At 41.1% G+C, this 16,161-nt stretch overlaps 1 protein-coding gene across 6 annotated transcripts in view; it reads right to left on the reverse strand.

Annotated features, from left to right (window-relative positions):
* The window catches only part of ZHX3 (zinc fingers and homeoboxes 3), a 106,812-nt gene that overhangs the window by 59,166 nt on the left and 31,485 nt on the right, over positions 1–16,161 (reverse strand). For 4 of the 6 annotated variants that reach the window (XR_006607874.1, XM_045084202.1, XM_045084201.1 and 1 more), the window contains exon 2: positions 5,576–5,692. The gene's annotated coding sequence lies outside the window, so the exon portion shown is untranslated. Of the gene's footprint in view, positions 1–384; positions 531–5,575; positions 5,693–8,624; positions 8,721–16,161 lie in introns of those variants that run through there. The other 2 variants (XM_045084203.1, XM_004746428.3) reach the window with 2 other exon arrangements.

The following is a 16,161-nucleotide window of genomic DNA, read 5'->3' on the forward strand; positions in this document are numbered from 1 at the left end:
TCCTAACACTTTATCTCCAGCCCTCACAGCCTATCCCTGACTTTCTTACCCATTTTTTCAACTACCCTTAGATATGTTTCCCTAGATCTCTTCATGGGTTCTTGAATTCAACAAATCCCAAAACAGACTCTTTTTTGTCTCTTTCCAAATGAGTTTCTGCAATCCCCTCGGCACCTTTTGCCCTGCCCCATAAGTTGGTCAATATTTTCACCATCTGCTATCACCTTCCCTAAAACAAACCAAAAAACCCCTCTCAGTCAGCCTCTCATTTCCAGTCTCACCTGAGCGAAACACTAGCATTTTTAGACACTGCTTCAAAACACGTCATGTTCTCTTCTCCATCACCTCTGCTACCACCTTGCTCGAGTTCCCGCCACTGCTTACCTGGACGGCTGCCAGAGCAGCTTCACTGACTTTCTGCTGTCCGTGCTCCACATCACAGCCTGTTATCTTCCTGAACACATACCTGAGCATGGCACTCCCCTGCTTTAAAGCCTCTGGGACACAGCCCACAGGACCCATATGGAAACCTGTTGGTCAAACATTTGAGGTGCTTCACAATGTGGCCCGACATTCCTTTTATCAGTCTCATCTCCAGCCAGGCTTTGATGAACTTGGGCAACAAATGTGGGCACCTTCAGGCCCTAGCCCTTTTGCTTTATCCTCTACCTCACGAAGATCTCCTGGTACAGTAGCAGCACTTCCCAGCATGCCTTTGCTGATTCACCAAACATGACTCCCTCCATTCATGTCTCCCTCCCTCCCTCCCTCTGTGTCTCCAGGACACCTGACACATCACACCTTTTGCCATTGTTAGTCTGCGTGCGTGCTACCTCCTCAACCAGAGTGGGGACCCTGATGGCAGGGTCAGAACCACCTTTATCTTCGTAGCTCCTGCACCTACCTCAGCATCCACCCAGCTCAGAGTGACGCCTCGGTGGTCATTAACTAAATGAATGCAGGAAGAGCAAAAATACTTCTGAGTACCAGGCTGAAGTCCAGAAGAATGAGTACACCTCACAGAACAAATGCAAAGTGTGCAAGAAAAAAACAAGGGGGTAGATAAGGAATAGGGAGAGGGGATGCCAAAACAGGGAGAAACTGAGTTTCCTTATATGGAAGGAAAGGAAAGTTCCTGCTTTTGCTTTGATCATAGTAAATAAATATAGAAACAAATGTTATTCCTGGCACTAAGAAAACTCGAAAGATTGTTCACCTTTAAAATTTGTTCAAAAGTTGAAAGGAAAGAAAAGCATTTCCCCAAAACTGAAGATGTAACAGAAAAGAGACAACTAAAAAGTATAAAAATCAAGAAACAAGTTACATACAGAAAATAGAACAAATGCAACAGCAACCATGAATTAAAGAGGATGAATTTAGCTGTAAGTCATAGAGTCTTCAAGATCGGTTGAACAGAAGACAAAATCCAACAATATTTTGCTTGGGAGAGATAAGCTCTGAAATGACAATGAAGAAGTTAGAAATTGTTACAAAATCACCACATAAAGAATCTATGGATAATGAAAAGAACAGAAGACAAACATTGCTTTGAGTTTTGTCAAGAAACAAAAGTAAAAACTAAGCACAACTAGTAACATTGAGAAACAACCCAGAAAACCAAGAGAAACTTTTTTTTTTAAAGAAAGGAGTTAGTTATTTTTTTTCTTTTTTTTTTGAATTTTTAAAAAATTTTTTATTTTTTATTTTTTATAAACATATATTTTTATCCCCAGGGGTACAGGTCTGTGAATCACCAGGTTTACACACTTCACAACACTCACCAAAGCACATACCCTCCCCAGTGTCCATAACCCCCACCCCCCTTCTCCCAACTCCCTCCCCCCAGCAACCCTCAGTTTGTTTTGTGAGATTAAGAGTCACTTATGGTTTGTCTAGGAGTTAGTTATTTTGAAAGCAAAAACCGAATACTTTGGAAGGAACCTCAAGAAACAGATAGGAGTTGCTGCTTTAGGAGAGGTAAGTGCCTGCCTGTGGAACAGGAGTAGGAAACTGATTTTTCACTGCCTCTTCCTCTTTAAAAGTTTTATGTTTCTATTACAAGTTTCTGTGAAGAGACTAAAAGTGATACTATGGTAAATTTAATTTTTTTAAAAAAAGAAATGCATGAAGTTGGAACAACTGAAAATAAAGAAAGGCAATAAAATTGTAGGGGAGGTAGCTTGTGTTTATTAAATTTGGATGGGCACCTGGGTGGCTCAGTCAGTTAAGCATCTGACCCTTGATATCAGGGTCATGGGTTCAAGCCCCATGTTGGGCTCCACATAGTGCATAGTGCCAACTTAAAAAAAAAAAAAAACCACTTAGATAAATGGATTTTCTATTTAAAATGTAAAATTCTAGGGGTTCCATTTGCAACAATATGGACAGATCAAGGGGGTATGATGCTAAGTGAAATAGGTTAGAGAAAGGTCAATACCATATGATTTCACCCATATCTGCTATTTAAGAAACAAAACAAATAGACAAAGAAAAAGAGAGACAAAACAGACTCTTAACTATAAAGAACAGATGGTTACCAGAGGGGAGGCGGGGAGGAGCATGGGAGAAATGGGTGAGGGGCATTAAGAGCACTTATCATGATCGTCAATGAGTAACGTAAGGAAATGCTGAATCACTGTAGCGCACACCTGAAACTAATATAACACTGCAAGTTAATTATACTGGAATTTTAAAAAAATTATTTTAAAAATAAAAAACAAATAAAATTCTGATGCTGTGCCTCACCCTAGACAAACTGTCTCAGAATCCCTGGGGGTGTGACCAGGCATTAGTATTTTATAAAGCTTCTGAGATGATTCTAGTGTGCAGCCAAGTAGAGTGACCACCGACTCATGCGTATATGTCTAGTTATCTAAATATCTAAAAAATACAATGCAGAAAGTGTAACCGTTTGAGATATTCGCGAATGGGAAGACAAAGACTGTGTAAGGGAACAGGAGTTCAAAAGAAGAAACCTGCAAGGGGGTATAATTAGCTATTGTGCAAATGTCTCCAATACACTGCAATTTAGGCAAAGAAGCGGGCAGTTGCCTAAGTTTTATTGGAAGGGGACATGACCCCTGGCCACAATGAAATGATGGCAGCAAGAGGTATTAGTCTCTGCTCAAGGGCTATGGAGGACAGGAAGCAAGTATGGGGATTCAAGAGAGGCTGAGGCGGAACAGCGTTACCTGCATAACTGTATGAGGTTAGATGTGAGATAAATTCCTAGAAATGATGGGGCACCTGGATGGCTCAGTGGGTTAAGCCGCTGCCTTCGGCTTGGGTCATGATCCCAGGGTCCTGGAATCGAGTCCCGCATTGGGCTTTCTGCTCAGCAGGGAGCCTGCTTCCCTCTCTCTCTCTCTGCCTGCCTCTCTGTCTACTTGTTATCTCTCTGTCAAATAAATAAAATCTTAAAAAAATAAAATTCCTAGAAATGCAATTGCTGAGTCAAATGTATGTGCCTTTAAAAGTGAAAGGCCAATTTTAAAAGATCTTAAAGGTGAACTAGAAAAAGCATGATGTGTAGAATAAAGAAAACTTCGTACTTGATAGGTAGGAGGAGTGGGACCGATGAGCTCAGCTGGAGCGAGACAAGAAGGCTCAGTGTTACCAGGTAGTAAGGGCAGAGACTAACAGAGAATTCTGGTGATTCCAATTTGGCTTTGCCCTTCCTATCAACTTTGTCCCCTCAGCAGAAACCTAAAGGTGAAAGAGGGCAGGAGCCACGCAGCTATCTGAGAGGAAAAGATTTTTTTTTAAAGATTTTATTTATTTATTTGGCAGAGAGAAAAAGAGAGGGAGAGAGTGCGCAAGCATGAGCAGGGGGAGCAGGTGAAGGAGAAGCAGACCCCCGGCTGCACAGAGAGCCCATGCAGGACTCGATCCCAGGACCCTGAGATCATGACCAGATATTTAACTGAATGAGCCACCCAGGTGCCCCAGAAAAGATTTTCTTAAAGGTTTTATTTATTTGTTTTAGAGAGAGAGCAAGTGCAAAGAGCAGGGAGAGGCAGAAGGAGAGGGAGAGAGAGAATGTCAGGCAGACTCCACACGGAGCCCAATGCGGGGCCTGATCCCACAGCCCCGAGATCATGAGCTGAGCTGAAATCAAAAGTCAGACACTTAACTGACTGAGGTACCCAGGTGTCCCCGAGAAGAGAAAATTTGGGGCAGGAGCATTTCTGGACTGACTGGGAGAGCAAGGCCACCAGTATGATGAGAACAGCTGGCGTGAAGGTGAGCACCAGAAAATGTGCATAAAGTTCACTTGTGAATAAGCTTGTTTTACACCACTTCTAGTTTAGAGGACTCAGATACAAGGCCACTCAATGATTTTTATTCAGTCTACAACTCAAAGTTAGAGAATGAGCATGCTGGAAGGTGTATATATCTAACAGTAGCCCTGAGTAAATTCACCATAAGGTAGGAAGTTCCAGAAGCTATAACAGTAGAAACATATCCGCGGACTGCGTGGCCCAAGACTTGTGGAGGAGTGGTTGCTGCCACGGAGTTGTCTAAGTCAGGATGACGTGCACAGAACTTCCAGCAAGATGCACCATCAACGGCTCTGACTCCATTTCTTCCCCTTCTCTTTCCAAAAATTTCTAGCTAGCACATTGAAGAAAAGCTCTTAACTTTATATGAAAAATAATGCAATAGATTTCCTTTACTTAAAAAGCTTTAACGATAGCAGCAACAACCACAAAACCCCAAAGTCTGAGCACAAGCTGAGTGTCTTTTTTTTTTTTTTTTTTTTATTTGACAGACAGAGATCACAAGTAGGCAGAGAGGCAGGCAGAGAGAGAGAGGAGGAAGCAGGCTTCCCGCCGAGCAGAGAGTCCGATGCGGGGCTCGATCCCAGGACCCTGAGATTATGACCTGAGCTGAAGGCAGAGGCCTTAACCCACTGAGCGATCCAGGTGCCCCACAAGCTGAGTGTCTTAATAACAAAATGTATTTTCTGAACTCAGTGTACTGAGTTCACAACTCAAATAAATCAATGACCCCAAAAAACCTTAAGGGCACATGTACTTCAGCGAGTGAAGGCCAGGTCTACTTACACTGGTTATTTGCCTGTCTGCTTTGTCTTTAGTTATTACATTAGCATTGAAACATGCTTCCTATTCCAGAGGGCAGCCTGAGTGTGTGGCTTGGATAACTGGTATTCAAAGTAGTGTTCTAGTTTTTCAAGTCAGTCATTTAATGAAATGGAAGTCTAAGTCTCGCACCAAGACTAAAAGCTGGCCTCAGACTAAACCTGCACATTACAAAGACACAACACACAACTCAACTTTTGTATAGCCAACAGTCAGCCTAAAATATAAGAAGTTCCTATCAAGTGATCTAACAAATCACCTAAATTGTATATTCAATGCAGATTTTTGGATTCATCAATAAAAAGAAGAATCATTTGACCAAAGAGCTCAGCAATGAAAATGGAGGGAGGAGAAGATGAAGGATGTTTAACAACAATGCAAAGACTGAATATAGCTCCGGAGACTTAGGTGCTGCAAAGTCTGGTAACTGATATGGCAAGAAACTTGTTAAAATCCAGAAGCATACTATTTACCCAGGAAACATGCTTCTTCCTCCCTTCATTGGTCTCTCCAGCGTCTCCCTTCATTTCTCGCAGCCCTGTATGCATCTTGAAAGGTCCACTTGTTGCTTCGGTAGCTGCAGTTCAGTCCTGAGAAAGAAGCAGCAAACCGTTACTTTATGAGAAGAGATAAAGCACCTCTGGGAAGTGAAGCGATCCTCGCTCGCCAATCTCCTTTCCTAATTCATTTCCACCACAACTACACACAAACAGGAAAGCCAAGGCTGGGGGCGGGAGGAAGGAGAGTAAAAAGGGACTCACAAATACAAACTAGCAATTTGAAACTATAAAAATGCTAGTAGAAACTGAAAAAATAATGAGTGGAAGTAAGACAAACTCAATTCTCTCTGATAATACATCAGAACAAGATGATTCGTAAAATGAGTAATTTTAACACTCTTTACGCCAGTGAGTTTCCCTGTCCCTCTGTCTTGCTGCATATGAGATGGCGTAACAGAGATGAGAAAACTAACCTCTGTGTGGCCTTACAACTCCAAGAAAGCACACCATTAAAAATGGGTTGTTTTCTGATATTCTTCCATTCAAAGCCCTGGGGCTTTCTGGGCATGGATTCTAGCGGTACAAAAATGGTCTGGACTGTGAGTTCCAGGCCAAGGAACCATGTTATCCCTATCTTGGTCTCTGACTCTTACCCTGATGTCGTCCCACTCTTCCCAGCATCAACGATGGGTAAACAGTAACTCTCGGCGAATGCATGAGACAAAGACTATGTGTTTTCAACAAACCACGAGAGATGCTGCATGCAATGTTAAAATTTCTTGGAAAACAGTTGAAAAACCACTGCTTTTGAGTTACTTCTTTTTTTTCCCCAAAGCATTCTCTTTGGTTGAGATGCCCATTAGCAGGAAGGTAGCCCTAAAGTGAGTGTACCAGAGGCTCTCAGAACTTCGAATAGAACAGTCCGCTGGCACACAAGACAGGGTCAGAACTAGAAGCGTCTGTGCATGTAAACAAGTCCGCCCTCACCAAAGCAGCTCCCATTCATCCTTTGCCAATATTCTTCCATCTTTAACGTTCACATCTCAAGCTTCTAGGTCTAAGAGCTCTGACTACATTAACTTATTCATTCTTTATAACATTCATATGCAATAGATTCCATTATTCTAATCCCCAAGGTGAGGAAACTAAGGCACGGAAAAGTTAAGTAAATTGTGCAAGGAAATGCACTAGGCTGCTGTTCAAAGGCGGGGTCCCTGGGCAAACAGAAACCCACAGTAAGCGGCAGTGTCCTCAGCATACCTCACTTTCTTCTACTGCTGTCATGGGAGGACAGCACCATGTCCAGTAAAATTCACTCTTGTGGGAGAATTTTCCTAATTAATAATTGACTGAAAAACTGAACTTTGAATTCTACACAACTTAAAAACTGATCTTTTATTTTAAAACATTATCCACAGCACCTGGGTGGCTCAGTTGGTTAAGCAACTGCCTTGGGCTCAGGTCATGATCCCAGAGTCCCGGGATTGAGTCCGGCATCAGGCTCCCAGCACCACAGGGAGTCTGCTTCTCACTCCGACCTTCTCCCCTCTCATGCTCTCACTCACTCTCTCCCTCAAATAAATAAATAAATCTTTTTTAAAAAATATTAAGCAGGGACGCCTGGGTGGCTCAGTTGGTTAAGCAGCTGCCTTCGGCTCAGGCCATGATCCCAGCGTCCTGGGATCGAGTCCCACATCGGGCTCCTTGCTCAGCAGGGAGCCTGCTTCTCCCTCTGCCTCTGCCTGCTGTTCTGTCTGCCTGTGCTCGCTCTCTTCCCTCTCTCTCTCTGATAAATAAATAAAATCTTTTAAAAAAAATATTAAGCATTATCCAGTGAACATAACAAAAAGGAGATCTTCCTAATTTTGTGGAAGTCAAAAGCAATAATTATTATAAGCCAAACACTCACATTTACCCACACCTTCAGCATATGATATTTATTCCAGGTACTTTGCTATGCTTACCAGATCCCTTCTTCCTTTGAAATTGCAAAGAACTGGCTCAGCCAAAGCATTTATTCTCTCACACTCTAGTTCAATTGAGTGGGACACGATGCTAATGATGCCAAAAGCCATGGATTCAGTCCACTACAAATCACTTCGCTTTGTTTGCTTCATGTCTACAAACTCTTAGCTGGACGGTGCACTCTGGATCTTATAAGGAATCAGGTGGGAGTGTGCAAGACAATGAACATAAATACATCTGCTGGAGAAACTATCCACAACCATCACACAGGGGCAGAAGCAGAACCATGGGACAGAAACACCAATTTCATTATAAAGGAAAACATCACGATCATTGACAAAGCACTTCTACGTTTCTGAGAACTCTTCTCAATGCCAGATATTTTGCCAAAATCTAACCTAAATTCCTTCATTCCAAAAACAAAGAAGTTACAAAATAAGAAACTCAGATTTTCAGTTTTTGCACAAGCTCTACGTGATCTGAAAACAGAACTTTCTTATGCCTGACACCAATTCCACTGACAATAAAGCATTATGTGATCGTTTATGGTTTCAGAAATTGTCACAAAAATCTCTAGCAGTGCAGTGTGGCAAACCACTAGAAAAATCTTATTGCAATTGCATGTATATAGCTTAGATTCTTTTTTTATTATTATTCATTTGAGAGGGAAGAGAAATTAAGCAAGCATAGGAGCAGAGGAGAGGACCAAAGGGAGACGGAGAAGCAACCCCCCCACCCCCGAGCAGGGAGCCAGAGCAGAGCTCAGGACCCCGGGATCATGACCCAAGCTGAAAGGAGACAACTGACTGAGCTGCCCAGGCACTCCTCTTTTAAAATTGCTCTTAATCTTCATAAAACCAAAAGCTGTTCCATATCCAAAATAATATAGTTATTTTAAACACAATTTTTCAAGTTAAATGAAGAAACTAACTAACATTAGTCCATATCACATTTTAAAACCACCCAGGGCCCATTCTAGGAGTTTAACCAGCTTCCACAAATAAAAATGGAAAAGCAAAACTGTATTTCTTAATTGTTATTTTAGAAGGAAACCCACGTGGGATCATCCATCTTCCAGTTTTCCTGCCCACAGCTGGAAAGAACTTCGCCAGTGGACAAACGCCGTAAAGCACGTGGATTCCAACAGTCACCAGGTAACTATGACAGCAAAGCCACCGTTATTTATGAGATCATAAAAATGATATGACGTCATTTAAAAAAATTCACATAACATAAAATCAACGATTTTAAAGTGAGCAATTCACTGGCATTTAGTATATTCACAATATTGAGCAACTATCACCTCTACCTAGTTCCAAAACATTTCAGTGACCCCAAAATGAAACCTCGTACTCATTAAGTAGCCACTGCCACCCCCCTGCTCCAGCCCCAGCAACCACTACTATGCTTTATGTCCCTATGGATTTACCAATTCTGGGTATTTAGAAAAACGTAAATCACATGAAAGGTGACCTTTTATATCCGTCTTTTACTTAGCATGATTTAAAAAAAATTTTTTTTTAAGATTTTATTTGTCAGAGAAAGAGAAAGAGAGAGGGAGAAAGACAGAAAGAGTACAAGCAGGGGGAGCAGCAAAGGCAGAGGGAGAAGCAGGCTCCCTGCCAAGCAGGGAGCCCAACAGGAGACTCGATCCCTGGACTCTGGGATCGTGACCTAAGCCAAAGGCAGATACTTAACCAACTGAGCAACCCAGGTGTCCCTAGCATGATATTTTGAGGTTCTTCTGTATTGTAGCATAATCAGTACTTCATTCCTTTTTAAGACTGGAAAATATCCCATTGTATGGATATATCACATTTTGTTCATTCATCCAGTGATGGACATTTGGGTTGTTTTCGCCTTTCCCTACTGTGGATAATGCAACTATGAACATTTGTATACAAGTATTTGTTTGAATATAGATCTTCAACTACTTGGTGTATATACCTTGAAGCAGAATTGCTGGGTCATATAGTAATTCTATGTTGAACTTTCTGAAGAATTGCCAAACTGTTTTTCATAGTGACTACATCATTTTCCCTTCTTACCAACAAAGCGTGAGGGTTCCAATTTTTCCACACCCTCACCAACACTTATTTTCTGTTTATCACAGCCATCCTTGTAGGCATAGAGTGGTACCACACTGTAGTTTTTTATTTGCATTTCTCTACTGTCCAATGATGTTGAACATCTTTTCATAGGTATGTTGGCCATTTTTCTATCTTCTTTGGAGAACTGTCCAATCAAGTCTTTGTCCATATTTTAATTGGGTTATTTTTTATTGCTGAATTGTAAGAGTTTTTAATATATTAAAAATACTTGGGCCCTCATTGGATTTGCAAATGTCCTCTCCAATTCTCTAGATTTTCTTGCCACTTTCTTAATAGTGTCCTCTGATGCACAAAAGTTTTAAATTTTGATGGAGTCCAATTCAGCTATTTCTTTTTCTTTCACTGCTTGTGCTTTTGGTGCCTTTCTAAGAATCCATTTCCAAATCTAAAGTCATGAAGATTTACCCTTATGTCTTCTTCTAAGAGTTTTGACTGTTACAATTGGGTCTTTGATCCATTTTCAGTTACTTGTAGTATATAGTGTGAGGTTGGGATCCAACTTCGTTATTTAGCATGTCGATGTCTAAGTGTCCCAGCACTATTAGTTGAAGAGATTGTCCTTTTCCCCATTGAATGGTCTTAGTTGCATCAAATTGCATCAAATGCAATTGATGATAGATGTATGGGTTCATTTATAGTTCAATGCCATTAATCGATAGGTGTATCCTTATGCCAGCACCCCCCATTTTGATTACTGTAGCTTTTTAAAAATTTAACATTTAAAGTTTTATGCCTCCATCATCTTTCTTTTTTAAGACTATTTTGACTATTCAGAGTCCCTTGCAATTCCATCTGAATTTTAGGACTAACTTCTCCATTTCTGCAAAAAAGGCTATCAGGATTTTGGTAGAGATTGCACTGAATCTGTAGATCACTTTGGGTAGTACCGCCAATTTTATACTATTAAGTCTTCCAATCCATGAACATGGACTATCTTTCTGCTCTATGACGTAATTTTAACTTGTCTTAAAATGTCCCTGATAAAGTAATGCAGTAATTTTCTTTAGTTGTATCTCTATGGTAATCTACCAACGCCCTGGAGTAATTCACAAATATGAAGTTTATACTTGTCATGGAGAGCCCAATATTCATATCCCAGAGAAAAAGTGTCAATTACTCAGGGTCTTACTGCTTACTTTTGCCTACAGAAAAGGCAAGAACTCAAGGATTTTTATTTCCCTCATTTATAATTAATTTTCAGTTCCCAGTAGAGGAATTTATACACAGGAATCTTGTATGTTCACTGATAAGCCTGATGCGGGGCTTGCTCCCAGGACCCTGGGATCATGACCTGAGCGGAAGGCAGAGGCTTTAACCCACTGAGCCACCCAGGTGCCCCAAGATTAAATTGTTTTTTTTTTTAAGATTTTATTTATTTATTTGACAGAGAGAGATCACAAGTAGATGGAGAGGCAGGCAGAGAGAGAGAGAGAGAGAGAGGGAAGCAGGCTCTCTGCCAAGCAGAGAGCCCGATGTGGGACTCGATCCCAGGACCCTGAGACCATGACCTGAGCTGAAGGCAGCGGCTTTAACCCACTGAGCCACCCAGGTGCCCAAGAATAAGTTGTTTAATAGGCTTCATTAGAATGGTAACATAAACTTTCTTCCATATAGTTCATATCCCCCAAAAAATGATTATGAAATATTAACTACTTTGTCAAAGAATGTGTTCAAACATAGTTGGTTACTTAGAATTTAAAGACTGGCAGGGAGAGAAGAAAGATTCCAAAGGTCTTTTCTCTAAATTTTTCTTTTGCTAAAGTCTGTGAGAATACAGTTTTTGAAGTTATAAATGTAACTTGGCATGGACACAATCTGTTCTTTCCAGTTTTGGGTTTTTTTTTTTTTAAGATTTTATTTATTTGAGAGAGAGAATGAGCCGGGGGAGGGGCAAAAAAAAGAGAGGGAGAAGCAGACTCCCCACTGAGAAGGGAGCCTGATGTGGGGCTTGATCCCAGGATCCCAAGATCATGACCTGAGCCGAAGACAGATGCTTAACCAACTGAGGCGCCCCTGTTCTTTGCTCTTACTTCAAAATTGTAACCAAAGATAACAAAGTAACCCATGAAAAATTACAGTGGCTTTTTTTAAGACTACTAAATTCAAGTAAATGATATATACCCCACAAATAAGAGTCATCTTAAGACTAGATTATTAGTCTGACCGGCAGTGAGTGCTTCAGTTCCCACACTTAATGTCAGCTTTTCAAAGCTTCAATTTACAACTCCTCTCAACATATGGGTCACATAGGGCACACGGTCCATGGTGATCTCAGTAATATAGAAAAGAGTTTTAAGAATCAAGTTGCTTATAAATAACTTCAATCAGAAAATTCTGGTTTTTAAAAAAATATTTTATTTATTCGTTTGAGAGACTGAGCAAGTGAACCAGCAGAAGAGCACAAGTGGCAGAGGGAGAAGCTCCCTGCCAAGCAGGGAGCCCAAATGCAGGGCTCAATCCCAGGACCTTGGGATCATGACCTGGGCTGAAGGCAGATGCTTAACCACCTGAGCCACCCAGGTGTTCCTTCTATCTGGTTTTTAAATAAACAACTAGAAACCAAATTCTGGGGAAAAGACACCCAATTCCATGCACTTTGGGATCTATAATGAAACCAAAGGTAATAAAAATATCTTCTGGCAGGTGCTCAGGGTCAGTGCCTTGGCAGAGAATGTTAGCTAATGCAAAGTTAGAAAGTCTGATATTTGTTTTGTTTTGCTTTTTAATCAGAAAGTTTAAGTTGAAGAGGGCAAGGAAAAGGGAGGCAAGAAAAAAAAAATAGACCAGAACAAGAAGTGAGAACCAGAAGATAATCAGGTAAGAACCTGACACAGTGAGATAGCAGAGAGACAACAGCCCAGGGAGGCGGAAAGCCGGCCCAGGGTGTACAGGGAATGGACTCCTTGCAGGCTGAGTCCACTGCCAAGTGTCAGAGGACCCTTTCAGCACAGTTACCAACAAAGTTGGTCAATATAACATCTGTGATCAACTTACTCTTCATGGCAAGAGTTTTGCCATAAATTCTTCTATAACATGGCAGGTGAAGGGTACCCTCTCCTTTGGTCTTGCCACTGCCTAATGAGGGCTGCCATGATATCCCATCCTCTAAGAGTGTCTCAACAAGCTAACTGAATAACTGTACTTCTCCCCCCACATTTCCTCAGCTCTGTTTGCACTCTGTTAACCTGAACTCTGTGTCAGGATTCAGGAGACAGATGGGATAAAAGGGCAGTGCCTGAGGAAATGGGACAAAGGCCATATTCCCCTTGGTTGGTGATGGCACAGATGGAAATGAACTCTACAACGAATGAGATTAGGGGAGGAGGTGCTGTGCCCTATTCTGTCACAGCGATACGCATCCTGGATCTCTCAAACCTAGAACTCACAATCCCTGCTCTTGGGTAACACTGAATATCTGCATGTATGATGGCCACTTGAGGCGAGGAGGTTCTTCTAGTCATCAGACCATGTGCCCCCAAGGTCATGGGTTTCTTACACAGCTCACACCGGTTTCTTACACACCGGAAGAGTAGTCACAGGCTGCACAGCAAGTGCTTCATGTCCTGCTGGAGCTCCTTACCCCAGAAGCCCCAGAAGAAGGGAGGCTAGGTGGGCACTCAGGCGGGCAACACTTGGTGCGGGGCCAGCTGGGGTGAGGCAGCACCCCACCCCACTCTCACGGTCAATGCTCAGCATTCTGAGTAACTTCAAACAGCTGCTCTGATTTGGTCTCCATGTGGTAGTGGCTCTCTTGGTCCCTGACGGGATGCCCTGAGCTCATTCACTGCTTAGATTTCTCTTGTTGCTCCCTTCCTTCCTTCCTCCCTTCCTCTCTGTCTTCCTTCCTTCCTTTCTCCCTCTCCACCCTCCCTTGCTTCTTTCTCTAAAACGAGCTCTCAGTTAATCTTCGGGCTTGCCATTCTGTGCCCAGGAGCTGAACTCCTGAGGCACCTGCCCTGGACTTGTCTGGTCAGTTTAGTTTTGTTCTCTGCTCTCTCTGTGGTGGTCTTAGTTACAAGCTCCTAGAAACAAGCCCTTAACTTCAGAGCAAGCATGGCTAGACAGAAAAAGAGAAGCAGAGTGGCATGCTGGTGTTTATAAGACAGCTACAAACTAACCATCCCTGATTTTAAACTAACCCAGGCCTGGACACATCCTACATGTCTGTCAGCATGAGCATGGAAAAACAAATTGTGGGATTTATGCAACAGAATACTGCTCAGCAATTAAAAAGAAAAAAATCCATTGCACAATATAGATGAATCTCAAAATCATGTTAAGCAAAAGAAGCCAGACATATGATTCTATTTATATGGAGTTCTAGAAAAAGTGAAATTAATCTATGGTGGTAAAAATCAGAATAAAGATTACCTTTGGATGGTGAAGACTGACAACAAGGAAGCATGACAGAACTTTTCTGTAGTGACAATCAATCTACATATTGATTGGGGTGGTATTTATATGGGTATAAACATTTGTCAAAATTGGACTATACACTTAAAATCTGCACATTTTGCTGTATGTCAATGATATCTCAGTTTTTAGAAATAAAAAAGCTAAAAAGTCTTCACAAAAAATGCAAAGGGTGCCTGGGTGGCTCAGTGGGTTAAAGCCTCTGTCTTCGGCTCAGGTTATGATCTCAGGGTCCTGGGATTGAGCCCCGCATCAGGCTCTCTGCTCAGCGGGGAGCCTGCTTCCCCATCTCTCTCTGCCTGCCTCTCTGCCTACTTGTGATCTCTCTCTCTCTGTCAAATAAATAAATAAAAATCTTAAAAAAAAATGCAAAAAGACAGTTTTTCATTATGTTGCACTTATGTGACTAACCATATAAGAAAATATTTGAAGGACTCAAATATACTTTAGACAAAACAAAGATAAATCTCTGTAAAGTAGTACAGAGGGACCCCTGGGTGACTTAGTTGATTAAGCATCTGTCTACAGCTCAGGTCATGATCTCAGAGCCCCACACTGGCCTCTTTGCAGGGAGCCTGCTTGTGCATGTTCTCTCTCTCTGACAAATGAATAAAATCTTTTTTAAAAAATTTTTTAAAAGTAGGGGCACCTGGGTGGCTCAGTGGATTAAAGCCTCTGCCTTCTGCTCAGGTCATGAGCCCAGGGTCCTGGGATCGAGCCCCTCATCGGACTCTCTGCTCAGCAGGAAGCCTGCTTCCTCCCACTCTCTCCGCCTGCCTCTCTGCCTACTTGTGATCTCTGTCAAATAAATAAATAAAATCTTTTTAAAAAAAGATTTTATTTATTTATTTGACAGAGAGAGAGATATCACAAGTAGGCTGAGAGGCAGGCGGAGAGAGTGGGGGGAAGCAGGTTCCCTGTTGAACAGAGAGCCCGATGCGGGGCTCGATCCCAGGACCCTGGAATCATGACCTGAGCGGAATGCAGAGCTTAACCCACTGAGCCACCCAGGTGCCCCAGAAATAAAATCTTTTAATAAAAAAAATTTTTTTAAGTAGAAATTTGTATCATTGTATACATTTAATTCTTAAGACCGAATTACATAAAGAGTCCCCTCAAATTTCCCTTACTCTAACATCCAAGTTAAGTATTTTGAGCATGTTTTAAGAGCAGAAAGTATGGTGTAGAGAATGAAAAGACTAACTTGATATTTTTTAATGTGTGAAAAATTTCCCCTGATTATAAGAACACATACTCAATGTAGGAAAAACTGGAAAATACAGAAGAATAGGGGCATAAAACTCACATAATCCAAATCACAAGTATAAAAGAGAAAATTAAAAGTCATCTGAAAAACATCAACTCCCCAGAGATAATCACTGTCAACATTTTGATATACACACAATTTTAACCAAATTGGGATCATGGTGTACATATTCTTACTTTTTTTCCACTTAAATATATGGAACAGGCATTTTCATGTCACTGAGCATTCTTCCCATTTTTCATTAGTACTACTAAGGTTAAATATTTTCATGTGATCATTAGCCATTCTTATTTCTCTGTGAGACAACTTGGCAATTTAAAAACTATTTTTTTCTTACCACATACACTGTAAAAATTTGGAAAATACCAGAGTATACAAATATAGGGGGGAACCTCACATAATCCAAGCTGTAAAAACAATTACTATTTATTTCTACTTCTCTTTGCACACACATTCTTCTTACAGAATTGATATTCTGGATAAATCTGTTTTAGAGTCTATCTTTTGTTCATTTAGCATCCTTAAAAACCATACAAACATTTTCCCTATGTCATTAAAGTCTCAATATTTATTTTTTTAGCTTCATTTTGTTCATAGAATTTTGTTAGCTGCATAGATGTACATAATTTAACAACTGTTCAGTGTCAAGCACTTGAACATGTTCTTTGTGGTTTCGTTTTTATTTCGTTTATAATGTAGAGATAAACATCTCTGTATATAAATTAGTGTCTTAACCTATGATTATTTCCTTGGGTTATTTTGCCATTTAAATCCCTGGGTTGAAAAAATGTGAACCTTTTTTT

The sequence above is a fragment of the Mustela putorius genome, unplaced genomic scaffold (genome assembly GCF_011764305.1).
Source record: "Mustela putorius furo isolate JIRA1106 unplaced genomic scaffold, ASM1176430v1.1 tig00000743_pilon_pilon_pilon, whole genome shotgun sequence".
NCBI lineage: Eukaryota > Metazoa > Chordata > Mammalia > Carnivora > Mustelidae > Mustela > Mustela putorius.